This window comes from Phyllobates terribilis, unplaced genomic scaffold (assembly GCF_046119375.1).
Source record: "Phyllobates terribilis strain yellow unplaced genomic scaffold, ASM4611937v1 Scaffold_9__5_contigs__length_417890890, whole genome shotgun sequence".
Lineage (NCBI taxonomy): Eukaryota > Metazoa > Chordata > Amphibia > Anura > Dendrobatidae > Phyllobates > Phyllobates terribilis.
Genome location: NW_027362769.1, coordinates 298,962,385 through 298,975,734, shown reverse-complemented (window position 1 = coordinate 298,975,734; position 13,350 = coordinate 298,962,385).

Genomic DNA, 13,350 nt, shown 5'->3' with positions numbered 1-13,350 from the left:
ACTTACCATAGTATATATACCCTTCACAGGTACCTGTACGTCCTGGACATACCGAGAATAATCCACTGATATTTCGCTCATATTCCTCCACCGAACCTCGCTTCTTCTGGGAATTTTTAGCCTCATATTTTATCCTTATTTTAACTAGCTTTTGTATGAATAAAAATAAAAATATATTTTTTATCTCCTTAACCTCTCGTGTCATTTAAAGTGAGTATACCAGCGCAGTAGATCTCGTTTATTTTAAGTATAAGATGATGTAAAAGTATATAAATAATCAATGTTTTATTTGTAAATATACTGTATCTGAAATGTTCTGAAAAAAAGGATGGCAAGAATGGGAAATGTTTATCCCAGTTACAAAATCAAGTGGCAGGTCGGATGCTCGACTATCGTTCATTCATTCTCTTGGTAGCAGAATGTTGAGCTCGATGCTTGGCAATTCCATCTAGAATTAATGGAGCAACGGTCGCGCATGTGCACAGCTGACCCATTCTAACGCGGGGTAAAAGTGCCCTGTACTGTTGATGGGTGCAGGTCCCACTGCATCTTGTTTTCACTAGACAGCCCCTTTAAGAACATGCTTCCTGACCAGAGTAAATCATATGTTGAACTATCTCTTAAATGCCATTGTCCGTGCTTCCCTGTCTTGGGAACTTGTCAATATGGTCTGGGCCTGTGTTGTTGGGGTACACTTCATCCGGTGCACCCCCCTTACAGATGACCACTACCATTGGTGATCATACACAGTCAGTGGGATCAGCTAACCATCTCATATGTATGGGATCCTACAGACTGTCCCCAAACCTGTATAAGCCTGGAAATAGAGATTGGGCATGTTGGTCTATTAACTTTCTTCCCATTGAAACAAACATACATGTACAGCTTGCATACTGTATCTATGACTGAGTCTGTAGAAATAGCCATTGACAGCCAAATATATCATTTTAAAGGGGGTTTCCCTTAAGCAACATTTACAGTCCTTCTCATCATTATTGACACCCTATGAAGTTTAAGTACATAATGTGGAATATCTCCTGAAAAAAATGAATCGAGTGAAACTTTTTTTTTGTATAGAACACTAGTGTTAAATACAAAAGAGCAAATGATAAGCAATAATTTAAAACAAAAAATAATGGGAGGGAAAAATAGAAAAACCTAAAGCTCGCTGTGTCACTGGTATTGGCACTCTTTACATTAATTTAGTATGGAAACACATTTTGACTCACCTGTGGTAAATCGCAAGAGATTCACCTGTGATTAATTGTCGGTGCTCATGTGACATAAATTAGCCAATGAATGACTACAGTGTTTTAAAAAGCCACATGGTAGGCCTTGTTCCTTTGTCACAATGGTGAAGACAAAGGAGCTGTCTGAGGACATCAGAACTGCTATTATTAACAGACAAAAGACTTCCAAAGGGTATAAGGCCATCTCCAAAGACCTTGGTATTCCAGTTTCAACAGTGTGCAATGTTAAGTTTGCCAAGCATGTAACTGTCAAGAACCTCCCTGGATGTGGGGAAAAGAGGAAAATTGACAAGAGAGGTCTTCGAAAGTTGGTGTGAATGGTGGAATAAACACCACGTCAAACATCCAAAGACCTGAGGGCCAACCTGGAACAGTCTGGGGGGGTCATGGTTTCAACAAGTACCATACGCCGCACACTAATCAAAGCAGATCTTTGCCAAAGAGTACCTTCAGAAACCGCAATCCTTCTGGGAAAATGTTCTGTGGACAGATGAAACAAAAATAGCTTTTTTGGCAATGCAAAGCAACAGTTTGTTTACAGACAACGCAATGAAGGTTATAAGGAAAAGAACACCTTACCAACAGTTAAGCATGGTGGAGGATCCATAATGCTGTGGAGTTGCTTTTCTGCGTCTGCTACTGGATGCTTTGCTGCGTCTGCTACTGGATGCCTTGACCGTATCATAGGAATCATGAAATCAGAGAATTATCAAGAGATTCTAGAGCGAAATGTCCTACCTAGTGTAAAAAAAACTTGGTTTGAGCCTAAGATTATAGGTCCTCCAGCAAGTCAATGACCCAAAGCCCACATCCAAATGTACACAGGAATGGTTGAAAATGAAAAACTGGACTGTTTTAAAATGACCAGCAATGAGTCCTGACCTCAATCCCATTGAAAATCTTTGGGGTGAGCTGAGATCTGCCATTGGTAAAAAAAAAACCCTGCAAACATTCAAGAGCTTAAACAAACTGCAAAGGAAGAGTGGGAGAAAATTTCAGCTGAGAAGTGCAAGGAACTTATAGATGGTAACAACAAACGTTTGGAGGCTGTCAGCAATGCCAAAGGGTGTGCAACCAGGTATTAATTAGTGGTGCCTTTATTGCTGCACATGCTGTTTATTCAGTTTTTTTCTTTGTAATTGCAACATGGAAGTTGAAAAAAAAATGCTTTATTGTTGTATTACTTTGGACCACTAATTAAAAAATCCTGAGGATATAAGTTTGGTACATTTTCCATTTATTTATGAAGATATTGTACAGGCTATGAAAAAATGAAGGGGTGCCAATAATGGTGAGCATCACTGTATCTCCTACGCACAGAAAAGGTGATACATCTTTAATTGCTGGAGGTCCAATCAGAGTCACCTGTGAAGCAATGGGAGCCCCAGTGGCCAGAAGTTCTACGGTGGCTTCTCTCCAACACTGACAGGTCTCTCTCTGTGCGTCGCAGGCCGGTTTATCAAAGTATGTTTTCTGTGAAATGCTGCAATGTATCAGGGGTAAAATATACAGAGCTACAATAATGCAGATGCTGCCTGATTCATGCTGCCCATAGTCCAGGCAGCATGAATCTCCTTTCAGGTTTCCACTAAGTGGCCATACACGAGATAACGGTCTGCCAAATGAGCATTCAGCCCACACACAATGTAGGCTTGGCATTAGCTTATCTCACCTGAAATGAAATAATTGTGTTGAAATTGCCAGTGCCTGCTCCTTCTCTACCCCGATATCATGATATTGTTGGCTGGTCCCACTGAAATCAGTAGGTTCTGATGACTTTCAATCTGATGTGTGATATGGGATCACACACTTGTCAGTAAAGAAATACCGATGGCTGGGACGTCAAGTGGGAGAAATCTACACTTGACTACAGATGCTCACACACAATCTTAAGAACAGCTTTGCTTCTGTTCCCCATTAATCCCTTTGCTTTTCTGAAGGTTATCACAATTGTAGATTAGATTATAACTTTTCCATGTAATTGGAGTCATTTATCAAGTGGACTTCCTGGTCTGGTGACCTCTGAAAGCCACCAGCCACATCCTCATCACTGGATTACTCTTGAGTTACTTGGCCATGATTGTCCCCTGCAACACAAATCCAAAAACATGGTTCAATGTGAAATATTGGCCCCATTAGTTGGGCTTAGAACCATGGCATGTTATTCTATAGCCTTGGAATGTACAGTTTTAGCTTTAAAATCTATAACAAAATATTGCGAAACTTAGTGTTTTAATTTTTGGTGTATTGTTTTTTTCCAAATTGCAGCATTGTGTACAGTAGATATGGTGTTTTCTTGCATTTTTCTCTATAGCATTGTGTGTAGGACTTAAAAACCGCCAGATATTACAACTGCTTTAATTCATAGTATTTTTTTTTATCAATGTGCACTTAAATCCACAGAGGAGGGTCTGTAGAGAAGGGCACACATTTATTCTTGCACGCAACAAATTTACAACCGTCTCCTTTATCTGAATGGTGCTGGCAGGCTTCATACAGGAGAAACCGCCCCATTCAGAAGTGCGAAACCAGTGTTCAGTCTCCACAATCTGACGTGTGAATGTTTCCCTATTGTGACATTGCGGGTGCAGGCGAAATATGACTCTATCCTATTTGATTGGCATTAAGACAATAGGGGAGGGGGAGAATTACACAGATCATCAGAAGAATTGCTTGTTTGTACAATAACGCCTATTATTTTATGGAACCAAAGATTTCCTCTACAGGAAATGAAACCTGATAGGGGTATTTATATATCATCTATCAGAATGGGAGAATACAAAGGGGCTCATGGTCTTTTATCTGCTGTATAAATGGGCCATCTTACACCCTATATAGGGTGAGGTCTTTAGAAAACAATAGAAAGTCCGGTATCAAATAGAAGCATTTTAGTTGAATCTTTAGAAATAACTCTCATTCACTTCCTAATAGTTGTACCTTAATTTCCACGAAAGCTTGGTAATCATCTGCGTCTACAATTATAGTAGAAGTCTATGTGGATATTGATTACTTTTATTTTCTGTAATGATGAGATAACAGAACACTTACAAAGATACGTCCAATATTTTACGCAGATTTATTTATTTACAGAGGTGGGAATTTAAATCCTGTTCATAGCTATGGATTTACATAATAAAGCTCTGTCTGATACGCCCCCTACTGGGGGTTTAAGGGCTTACTGTGAGCGGTTTATATGATTAACGCAATGATAAAACATTTTGCTGTAATCCCCTAAGCTCCCTCTAGTGGTGGCTGCAGGAAACCAGATTTTTTTCCATTTATAAATGAAGTAGATACAGACTGACAGCCACCGATCTCCATCCATCCATCCATCCATAATTATGAGCATTTAGGCCTGAATAAAAGTGATTAGTGCACACTCCATCAGACAACATGCATAATAGTACAAATAATATCAAACCCACGCAAAGTACAAAGAGAGACCTCAAACAACTTGGTAGACGAACAGTTGTCAAAACATCAGGTTGTTTTTTTGGGAGTATTTAATTGGATCTTTCTTTATGCTGCTCTATGTAAGGGCACCATAATATAGGAACAGGTCTGCTCTCCTATAGAGTCCATATAGCAAACACAAAAAATAATGCTTTTTTTTCCTAATAGCAGCGGACATAGAATCCAGCGGTGATTAATGGGAGGCATTCATACATGCAGATCTATTCAAGCCCACCATACGTCCGTGTTGGAGGGGGAAGAGGCTTCATCCATGAATACATATTCATTCACTGTAATCGTTGTTAGCTGTTATTAGCTACATGGCAATGGCCAATATTGGAGCAGACCTGTCGCCTTACATAGGGCAGAATTATACAAGGATAGATCTACTTTAAATCACACATTGGCGGCTCTACTCTGAGGGATGCAGCAATGTGTAAGGCACTTGGATAAAATGGTGATGTGCATGATGACTCTGCCCATTCTACAAAATTACATTTTCATAATCTATAATGTGAACGGGGTCCTCCTGCCTCTGATACAACACTGAACATGGCTAGTTTGGCTGTGCTTTTAGGGCATCTCCGAGCCAAGAAAAGACCAATAATCACTTTATGACCTCCACAAGTGCACACATGACTTTGTGTGGAACTTTGCAATTTTATCCAGCGTTTGAGTAACTTTTCATAGAAAGGAAGTGTAAAATGGCCTTATTTTGGTTCACACATATAGCAATGATAGGATTGTGCTGGTTCTCCATCTGCAGCTCTCCCACTACAGCACAGCACCTCCTTACCCCCTAAATGCGTATTTTTCTATCCCTTGGGGGATATTTTTTTTTTTTTTTTTTTTACTTAAATGTACAGGTGCATCTCACTAAATTAGAATATCATCAAAAAGTAAATTTATTTCAGTTCTTCAATACAAAAAGTGAAACTCGCATATTATATAGAGTCATTACAAACAGAGTGATCTATTTCAAGTGTTTATTTCTGTTAATGTTGATGATTATGGCTTACAGCCAATGAAAACACAGAAGTCCTGATCTCAGTAAATTAGAATAATTAACAAAAAAACTCCTGCAAAGGCTTCCTAAGCGTTTAAAAGGGTCCCTTAGTCTGTTTCAGTAGGCTCCACAATAGATCACCGTTTGTAATGACTCTATATAATGAGTTTCACTTTTTGTATTGAAGAACTGAAATAAATTTACTTTTTGATGATATTCTAATTTAGTGAGATGCACCTGTATTTTGAGTTAAAAATAATTTTTGCAAATAGATTTTATTACACATATCCCTCTGTCTTGCTTTTACAGGTTCTTTGTTTCTCTGCACATTGCTCTTTATAGAATCATAGAATGTTAGAGTTGGAAGTGACCTCCAGGTCATCGTGTCCAACCCCCTGCTCAAAGCAGGATTCACTAAATCATCTCAGACAGATGTCTGTCCAGTCTATGTTTGAGGACTTCCATTGAAGGAGAATTCACCACCTCTCGTGGCAGCCTGTTCCACTCATTGATCACCCTAACTGTCAAAAAGTTTTTTTCTAATATCTAATCTGTGTCTTCTCCCATTCAGTTTCATTTCATTGCTTCTAGTCTGTCTTTGTGCAAATGAGAATAAAGCTGATCCCTCTACAGTGTGACAGCCCTTGAGATATTTGTAGACAGCTATTAAGTCTCCTCTGTCTTTTTTGCAAGCTAAACATTCCCAGATCCTCTAACCGTTCCTCATAGGACATAGTATGCAGACCGATCACCGTCCTGGTAGCTTTTCTCTGAACTTGCTCCAGTTTTTCTATGTCTTTTTTAAGATGTGATGCCCATAACTGGACACAGTATTCTAGATGAGATCTGACAAAGGAGTAGAGCGGGATAATTACTTCACATGATCTAGACTGTATGCTTTTGTTAATGCAACCCAGAATTGTATTTGCCTTTTTTGCTGCTGCATCATACTGTTGACTCATGTTCAGTCTGTGATCTATTAGTATACCCAAGTCTTTTTCACATGTGCTGTTGCTTAGCTCTATTCCTCCCATTCTGTATATTTTTTTAATTTTTCTTGTCCAGATGTAGGACTTTGCATTTCTTTTTGTTAAAAACCATTCTGTTAGTTGCTGCCCAGAGTTCCAGTTTATTTAGGTCTTTTTGAATCCTCTATCTTCTCTAGTGTTACCTATCCCTCCTAGTGTTGTCATCAGCAAATGTAATCTGTTTTTACCCTCAATTCCTTCATCTAAATCATTGATAAAGGTATTGAACACGACAGGGCCCAGGTCAGCGCCTTGTGGTACCCCATTTGAGATATTCTTCCAACTGGATGTGCAGCCATTTATTACCACTCTTTGCATCCGATCACTAATCAGTTATGAATCCACCTAAAAGTTGCCTTGTCTATTCCATAGTTGGTTATTTTTTCAATAAGGATGGTTTGAGATACTTTGTCAAATGCTTTGCTGAAGTCAAGATATACTATATCTACAGCATTTCCCTGATCCACCCAGTCAGTGATGGGTGGATTATTGTAGTCTGTTGTCATAAATCAGCTGAGCGGAGCCCAGAAGAGACCAATAAAATAGTGAGCAACTCTCCTGTTGCACGGTCAGAGTGAGCTCACTGACAGACTCTCATGTAAACCGGTCAGCCATTTTCTCTTAGTGCAGACCACTGACCAGCACTTGTCCATACAATGGTGTTGGTGAGGGATCATGTGACCAGACCTGGCCATCTGCCTCCTCCAATTGAAAAGCGGCTTTCCCATGTGAGGTGTTTTACCATTGGACGAGGCAGATGGACAGGTCTGGTCACTGCTCCCCCACCAGCAGCCATTTTATGCACAGAAGTGCTGGTCAGTGTGTGAGGAGAGCTGCAATAACGAGAAAATGGCCAACTGCTTTACATGGAAATCCATCTTTTTAGGTTTTTCTGAGCTCCTTTCAGCTGCTTTATGGCCATAGACAACATTAAAGTTGAATATGCAGGGAAAGAAAGATCCTGTAAAAGCAAAATGTGTAATGGAACCCGATTTGCAAAAAAAAAAAAAAATGTTTTAGCCCCCAAATACCTCTAATTAAGTAAAGTTTCTCTCGATCACACACTGTCCTGCAGTTATACATAGACTGGCTGCACTGGGTGGCCATTGGAATGTCACTTCAGGCTCAGAGTGATTTGCTTGAACCCTACTACTAATTATCATTGGAAATTGACCTATTGTTTAAATCCGGTTTTGCGACTTATCAGGATGTAACAGCAATCAAAGGTGCAATCACCACTTCAGTAGACAAATTAACTTGGAGTAAGGACAATGACAGTGAAGACAATGGGCATGGAGCAGGCATACAGCACCAATGTACTGAGCACTCTGAAGTGAAATAAAGGGTGATGTAGGAGCATCCCATCCCCCAACACTCACCTTAGGGGCCTCTCCCAACAGGCTATTAAGGGTGCTTTCACACTGCGTTCAGGTACCCATTCAGTGGTCCCGTCGGGGCTTACGTCCGAGCCCCCCACAAAACAGGATTTGAGCATATGGGCTGACAGACCATAGACTATAATGGTGCCAATAGAGCGAAGGTGCACTCTGTTGTGCATCATTTTCTGGCTTGTACACCTACTGGAGGTGGACACTCAGACGCAGTAGCCTGTATCTGGGTGTCTGTCTTCAGTAGGCATACACACCCGAAAGAAAATTATGCATGTTAGAGCCTATGTTCGCTTTGTCGGCATCATTATAGTCTATGGCCTTGTCGGCCCATACGCCCAAATCCCGTTTTGTGGGGGGCTCAGACGGGACCAATGAATGGTTGCCAAAACGCAGTATTAATGGACTCTAATGTGGCGCCCCTGAGGGTTCGACCGCCACAGGAATGCTGCACTTCTCCAATGGAGTGTGGTGTTCCTCCTCTGAGGTAAGGCCAGTGTGATGGTTGTGACCTAGCCTTTTGCATCCAACACCACATTTCCACCAGAGGGAGCTAGTATGCACTAGGTGCTGCTCCCTGGTTACAGGGAGACTGGGGAACCCAAAGTGGGAGGAACCAGTTAGTGGGTGTGGGTGGAGGAACAACTAGTTGGTTACACTTCAAATTTCTTATTTAATAGAATGCCATCTTAGATCTTGGTCCTTGTTAGTCGGTTCTTCGCTGGTCCTTTGGTCTAGCCTTGGCTAGTCTGTCGACTGTCACTGTGCTGTCAAAATACTGTGTGTAATGTGACTTCCCTCCGGGAGCGCAGATCCTGTGTGGGCCTGCACCGGCAAGGGACACAGCCCTCGTACCCTGGCCATGGGACGAGAGGTAGGTTGCAGACAAGGAATGTCTCAACCCGGCCGAGGACCAGGATCAAGAAGGCCCGGGAGCTTTAGAGTGTGGCTCCCTAGCAAATCGGTCCAGGGGAGGATGCAGACGGAGCGGAGCACGCCACCTGTCCTCACCTACCTGATCTATTCCGAGGGATTCCAGCTGCAAGAGGGGTACCGACACCCGACCTCGTACTCTACGTCCAGGACGGGAAAGCCCGGTTAGGCCCTGAGGATCCCGCCGGGTGTCGGATGGAGAGGAATTGCCACCCGAGCCCTACACCTGAGAGGAGCTCAGAGGGAGACCCGGCCTATCCACACACGCACAGACGGGAAAGGGTGAAGTCTGTAGTGCAGGAACACTCTGGTGTAGGGTCGCTACCGAACACTGGACTTCCTCGGAGGTAGTCGGACCCCCATCCCTGGTGGCCGCAGGACTCCGCGAGGAGCAGGGAGTCTCCTTCCCGCTAATATCTCTGAGTGAATAAAGCCTTGGAAGTTCACCCCTATGGCCTCCGGACTGTTCATTACGCGCCATACCACGCGACGCGGTGCCCGTACTCCCCGCGCTACTGCTACCCCCTTTCATCCTGCCTTGCCTGCCCTGAGGCCCTGCTCCGCCTGTGGGGAGCAGTAATAACTTTAGCCGCCACGACACCGGGCCTCAGCGGACTGCTAGCGGCGCTGGTGGCCCTTCAACAGACACCACAGGTGGTGGTGTCAATCAGCCACTCAACCCGGACAAGCCCACACCATCTCTTTCTAATGTGACGGCCCTGAGCACGGGTCGGGCCCGGGCCACGGCTGCATCCCATCTCTTCAACGCGGGGCCCGACACAGAGTCCCCCAACACCCAGGGTAAAACACGGGCTTTCTGAGTAGAGGCGTCACACTAACGTTAGACATGGTATCAATCTGTCATTAGTGGGGAAAAAAATAAAACCTAATAGCCAAAATTGTGAATCAATGCTGTGGATTCACCCTGAGGGGTTCCATATTATCAAAGTGGAACAGTCTCCTGTGCTTGCATATATAAATATCTAATAATCTGCAAAATAATGCACTAGTCTGCTATATCCAGACCTATCCTATTATGTTTGGTCTCATGTTTAGTAGTTTGTTCTGGTGTAGTAAAAATATTCTCTTTCTAGTTTGTGAAGCTGGTGGTTAAATGGACTTTACAGTAGCTACAAATTGCTTTTCCCTTCCCCCGCTCCTTTTCCTGGTCAAATAAAATGCCTCTCAGAAGACAGACAATGAGCACAGAAGAAGCCGGCATTTCCTAGAGGCAAAGTTATAATCTGTTCCTGCTAATGATGGCAGCCAGGGATGCCCTCTCCCCCAGAAATGACTGTTTAGAATCAGATTGAGTCACCATTTCTGATGGGGTTTTATATCACACTGCTAATATTATTTATCACATCAATTCCTTAGAAGAGTTTGCATCCTTCTGTAGAGTCCATCTTCTAGCCTCTTGTAGGCCAGATGTTCTAGATCACATGTGGAGAAGTGTTTGTGGTTGGAATTTGTTTGAAATTGCTTGTTGATAGTCTCCTGAGACAGCACTGTGACAAATTGTATAATAAAATGTTAAAAATAGCTGTTATTCCCAGGAAAACCAAAGTTCCCACAAGCCAGGAAGCTGGGAAAATTGCTTACATTTCTTATTACTCTGGGCTAGTTTTACTCTGCAAAACCTTCATGTAGAGACACTGAATGTAGCAAGAGGCATGGCATTGGAAAATCCATGTTGATTTGGTATTAGAGGAGGGTGTAACGAGGGAGAGAAACCTTTGCAGTCTCTGCATCATGTTGAACTAGAATGAGATACAGCCATATACTGACTGATAATGATCTGTGCTGGTTGCATCACATGGCATTTCCTTATAACATTGGGGGAGAGCATCATTATTGGTATATAGTCCCCTATCCTGATATACGCTTCCCCATCCTGGTATATACTCCCCCATGCTGCTCACCTTATCCTGGTCCATGCTCCCCCATTCTTGTATACGCTCCCCCATGTAGTGGAGAGATATGCCAGCTCACTTGCAGCGATCCAGTGATAGGAGTGTAGCACCCTGAGGATTCGGCTGCTACAGGGGTATTGCACCTCAACCCAGAGGTGTGATATTCCACTCCCGGGTAAGGAAGGAGTGTGGAACTGAGCTCAGATAGACTGCATGCACTACATACATCCCATTCCAGAGGAGCAGGCCGACGGCACTCCCACTTAGAAATGTGCAGGTGCGACCGAGCCTGTTCCTGGCTGGAGTGGGAGGGGGGAGGAACATCCCATGTAGTGTAGGGGCAGATAGGGGGAGCAGTCTGGGTAGTGGTAGGAGCTCATTGGGTGCTGGTCACCTGAGCTCACACATAGAGGGATATATAAGGAGGGCACCAACTAGGATCAGGGTCAGACGCAGAGAGTAAGTCAGATGCAGAGGACAAGCCTGCAGAAAGAAACAACAGCCCTGGAGAGAGAGTGGAGTGAAGAAAGACCCAGAGGGGGGACAAAGAAGGGACCCAAGAACCCAAATAAGAACACCGGGTGAGGAGTCAGCAAGAGGGTACCGGAACCCAAGCTGGTGGGGGTAAAGACATTCCCCAGCCAGAGACCGGAGACCGTGGGCAGAGTCTGTCACGGTCACCCACTACATTCACCCTGAAGGCACACCACATGGAGGGTCAGGGAACCTGAGGCCAAAGGTTGCCCAACAGAAGGCCCGAGGGAGCTGGATTTAGGTGAATCACTGGTGGGGACGGCTGAAGGAAGGACAGAGGGAGAGCTCAGGGCCACGCTCCGGACTTGTTTGGGGGTTGGCCGGATCCAGGACCTGGTGGACGCAGCACGGCTCGGGAGGTCACTTGGAGCTAGAGTGACCAGGAACATCTGCAGTAAGTAAAGACCCTTAACTGCACTACCCGAGTCTGTCATCATTACCGGCTGCACCACACCACCACAACCCCCATCCTCTGCGCCTGTCCCCTCTGAGGCTATACCCCTCCCGTTGGGGGTTATCCCACCAAGCTGAGCATCCACCATCAGCCTCAGCGGACCCTGCTGCAGCGGCGGCCACAGTGACCGCATCACAACGGGTGGCGTAGTCGACACAACGAACTTTAACAACATCAGTAAAGACTGCCACATAACCCTGAGCTTGACGCCCTGGGCACGGGACCGGGTCACAGCCGCTCGGAGACTACAAACCCCCCCCCCATCTGATCCGGTGCCGGGTATTCCCCTCAAAAAGGAATATGTCCCAGGGGGCGCGTCAACTTTGGCGTAGTCGGCAGGATTACGTGCCCGCAACACCCGGGTACTGCGTGCCTGAAGAAAAGTGCAAGTTTACCTCAGAAAGAAGACTCCTGCCGGTTCCGGAGGGTCCACGCCATCGGACTCCATCACCAGTCGTTTCCCGCCGATTGTCCGCCATTTCCAGCTTGTTCCCGCCATCTGCAGAGTTTCCCGCCACTGGGAAGCGATTCCCGCCAAAACCGCAGATTTCCCGCCTTGGAAGAGCAGCGGACGCCATTATGGGCGTGCCAAAAGAGGGCAAGAGGCCACCTCCCATCGTGGGCCAGGACAGAAAATGGCGCCAAAAGTGGAAACCGCCCCCACCAACAGAGACTGTGATGCTGGAGGTGTCTGTCAGCGTGAAAGAACTACCCCTGGAGCTGACAGTCACCGAGTTGCCCCGGGACCGCCCTCGAAGTGGGAGGAGACGAAAGAAAAGAGCAAAGATGGGTGTCGCTTGGAGCAGTCTAGAACGAGCGCACCCGGAGGCAAGGTGTCCAGAGCGAGAGCACCCGGAGTCGAGGAGAGAAAGAGTAGACCCGGGAATGGAGCGGCAGCAGAGCAGCACCGGCCCGCTGGCCAGGAGCCTGCAGAAGGAAGAAGAAGGAGAGCAGAGCAGCACCGGCCCGCTGGCCAGGAGCCTGCCGGAAGCAGAGCAGAGCAGCACCGACCCGATGGTCAGGAGCCTGCTGGAGTCAACAACCCCGCTAGGCTTAGCGGAGATCCTGGCGCAGCTTCCCCGAGATCGGGAGTGCGCGCGGAGTGCCCTGGAGGGCCTCGCGGGAAGGATGGCCCGAGTGCAGAGGGAGATCCTGGCGGAGTGGGGCCGGGAGATGGCCCAGCAAGCTGGAATCCGTCCACGGAACCCGCTCCCTTGGAAGAAGACACCGACTACCTCTGCGGATGACGCGGGAGGACCCAAGGCCGGAGACGGCGCAGAAGAGGGAGCGAGACGTATGGCAGCAGGTAAGGGGGACGCCTATACCCCATACCGGAAGACCACCCACCTGCCCCAGCTCCCCGTCGCAGAGCCCGAAAGTCCCCCTGCCGT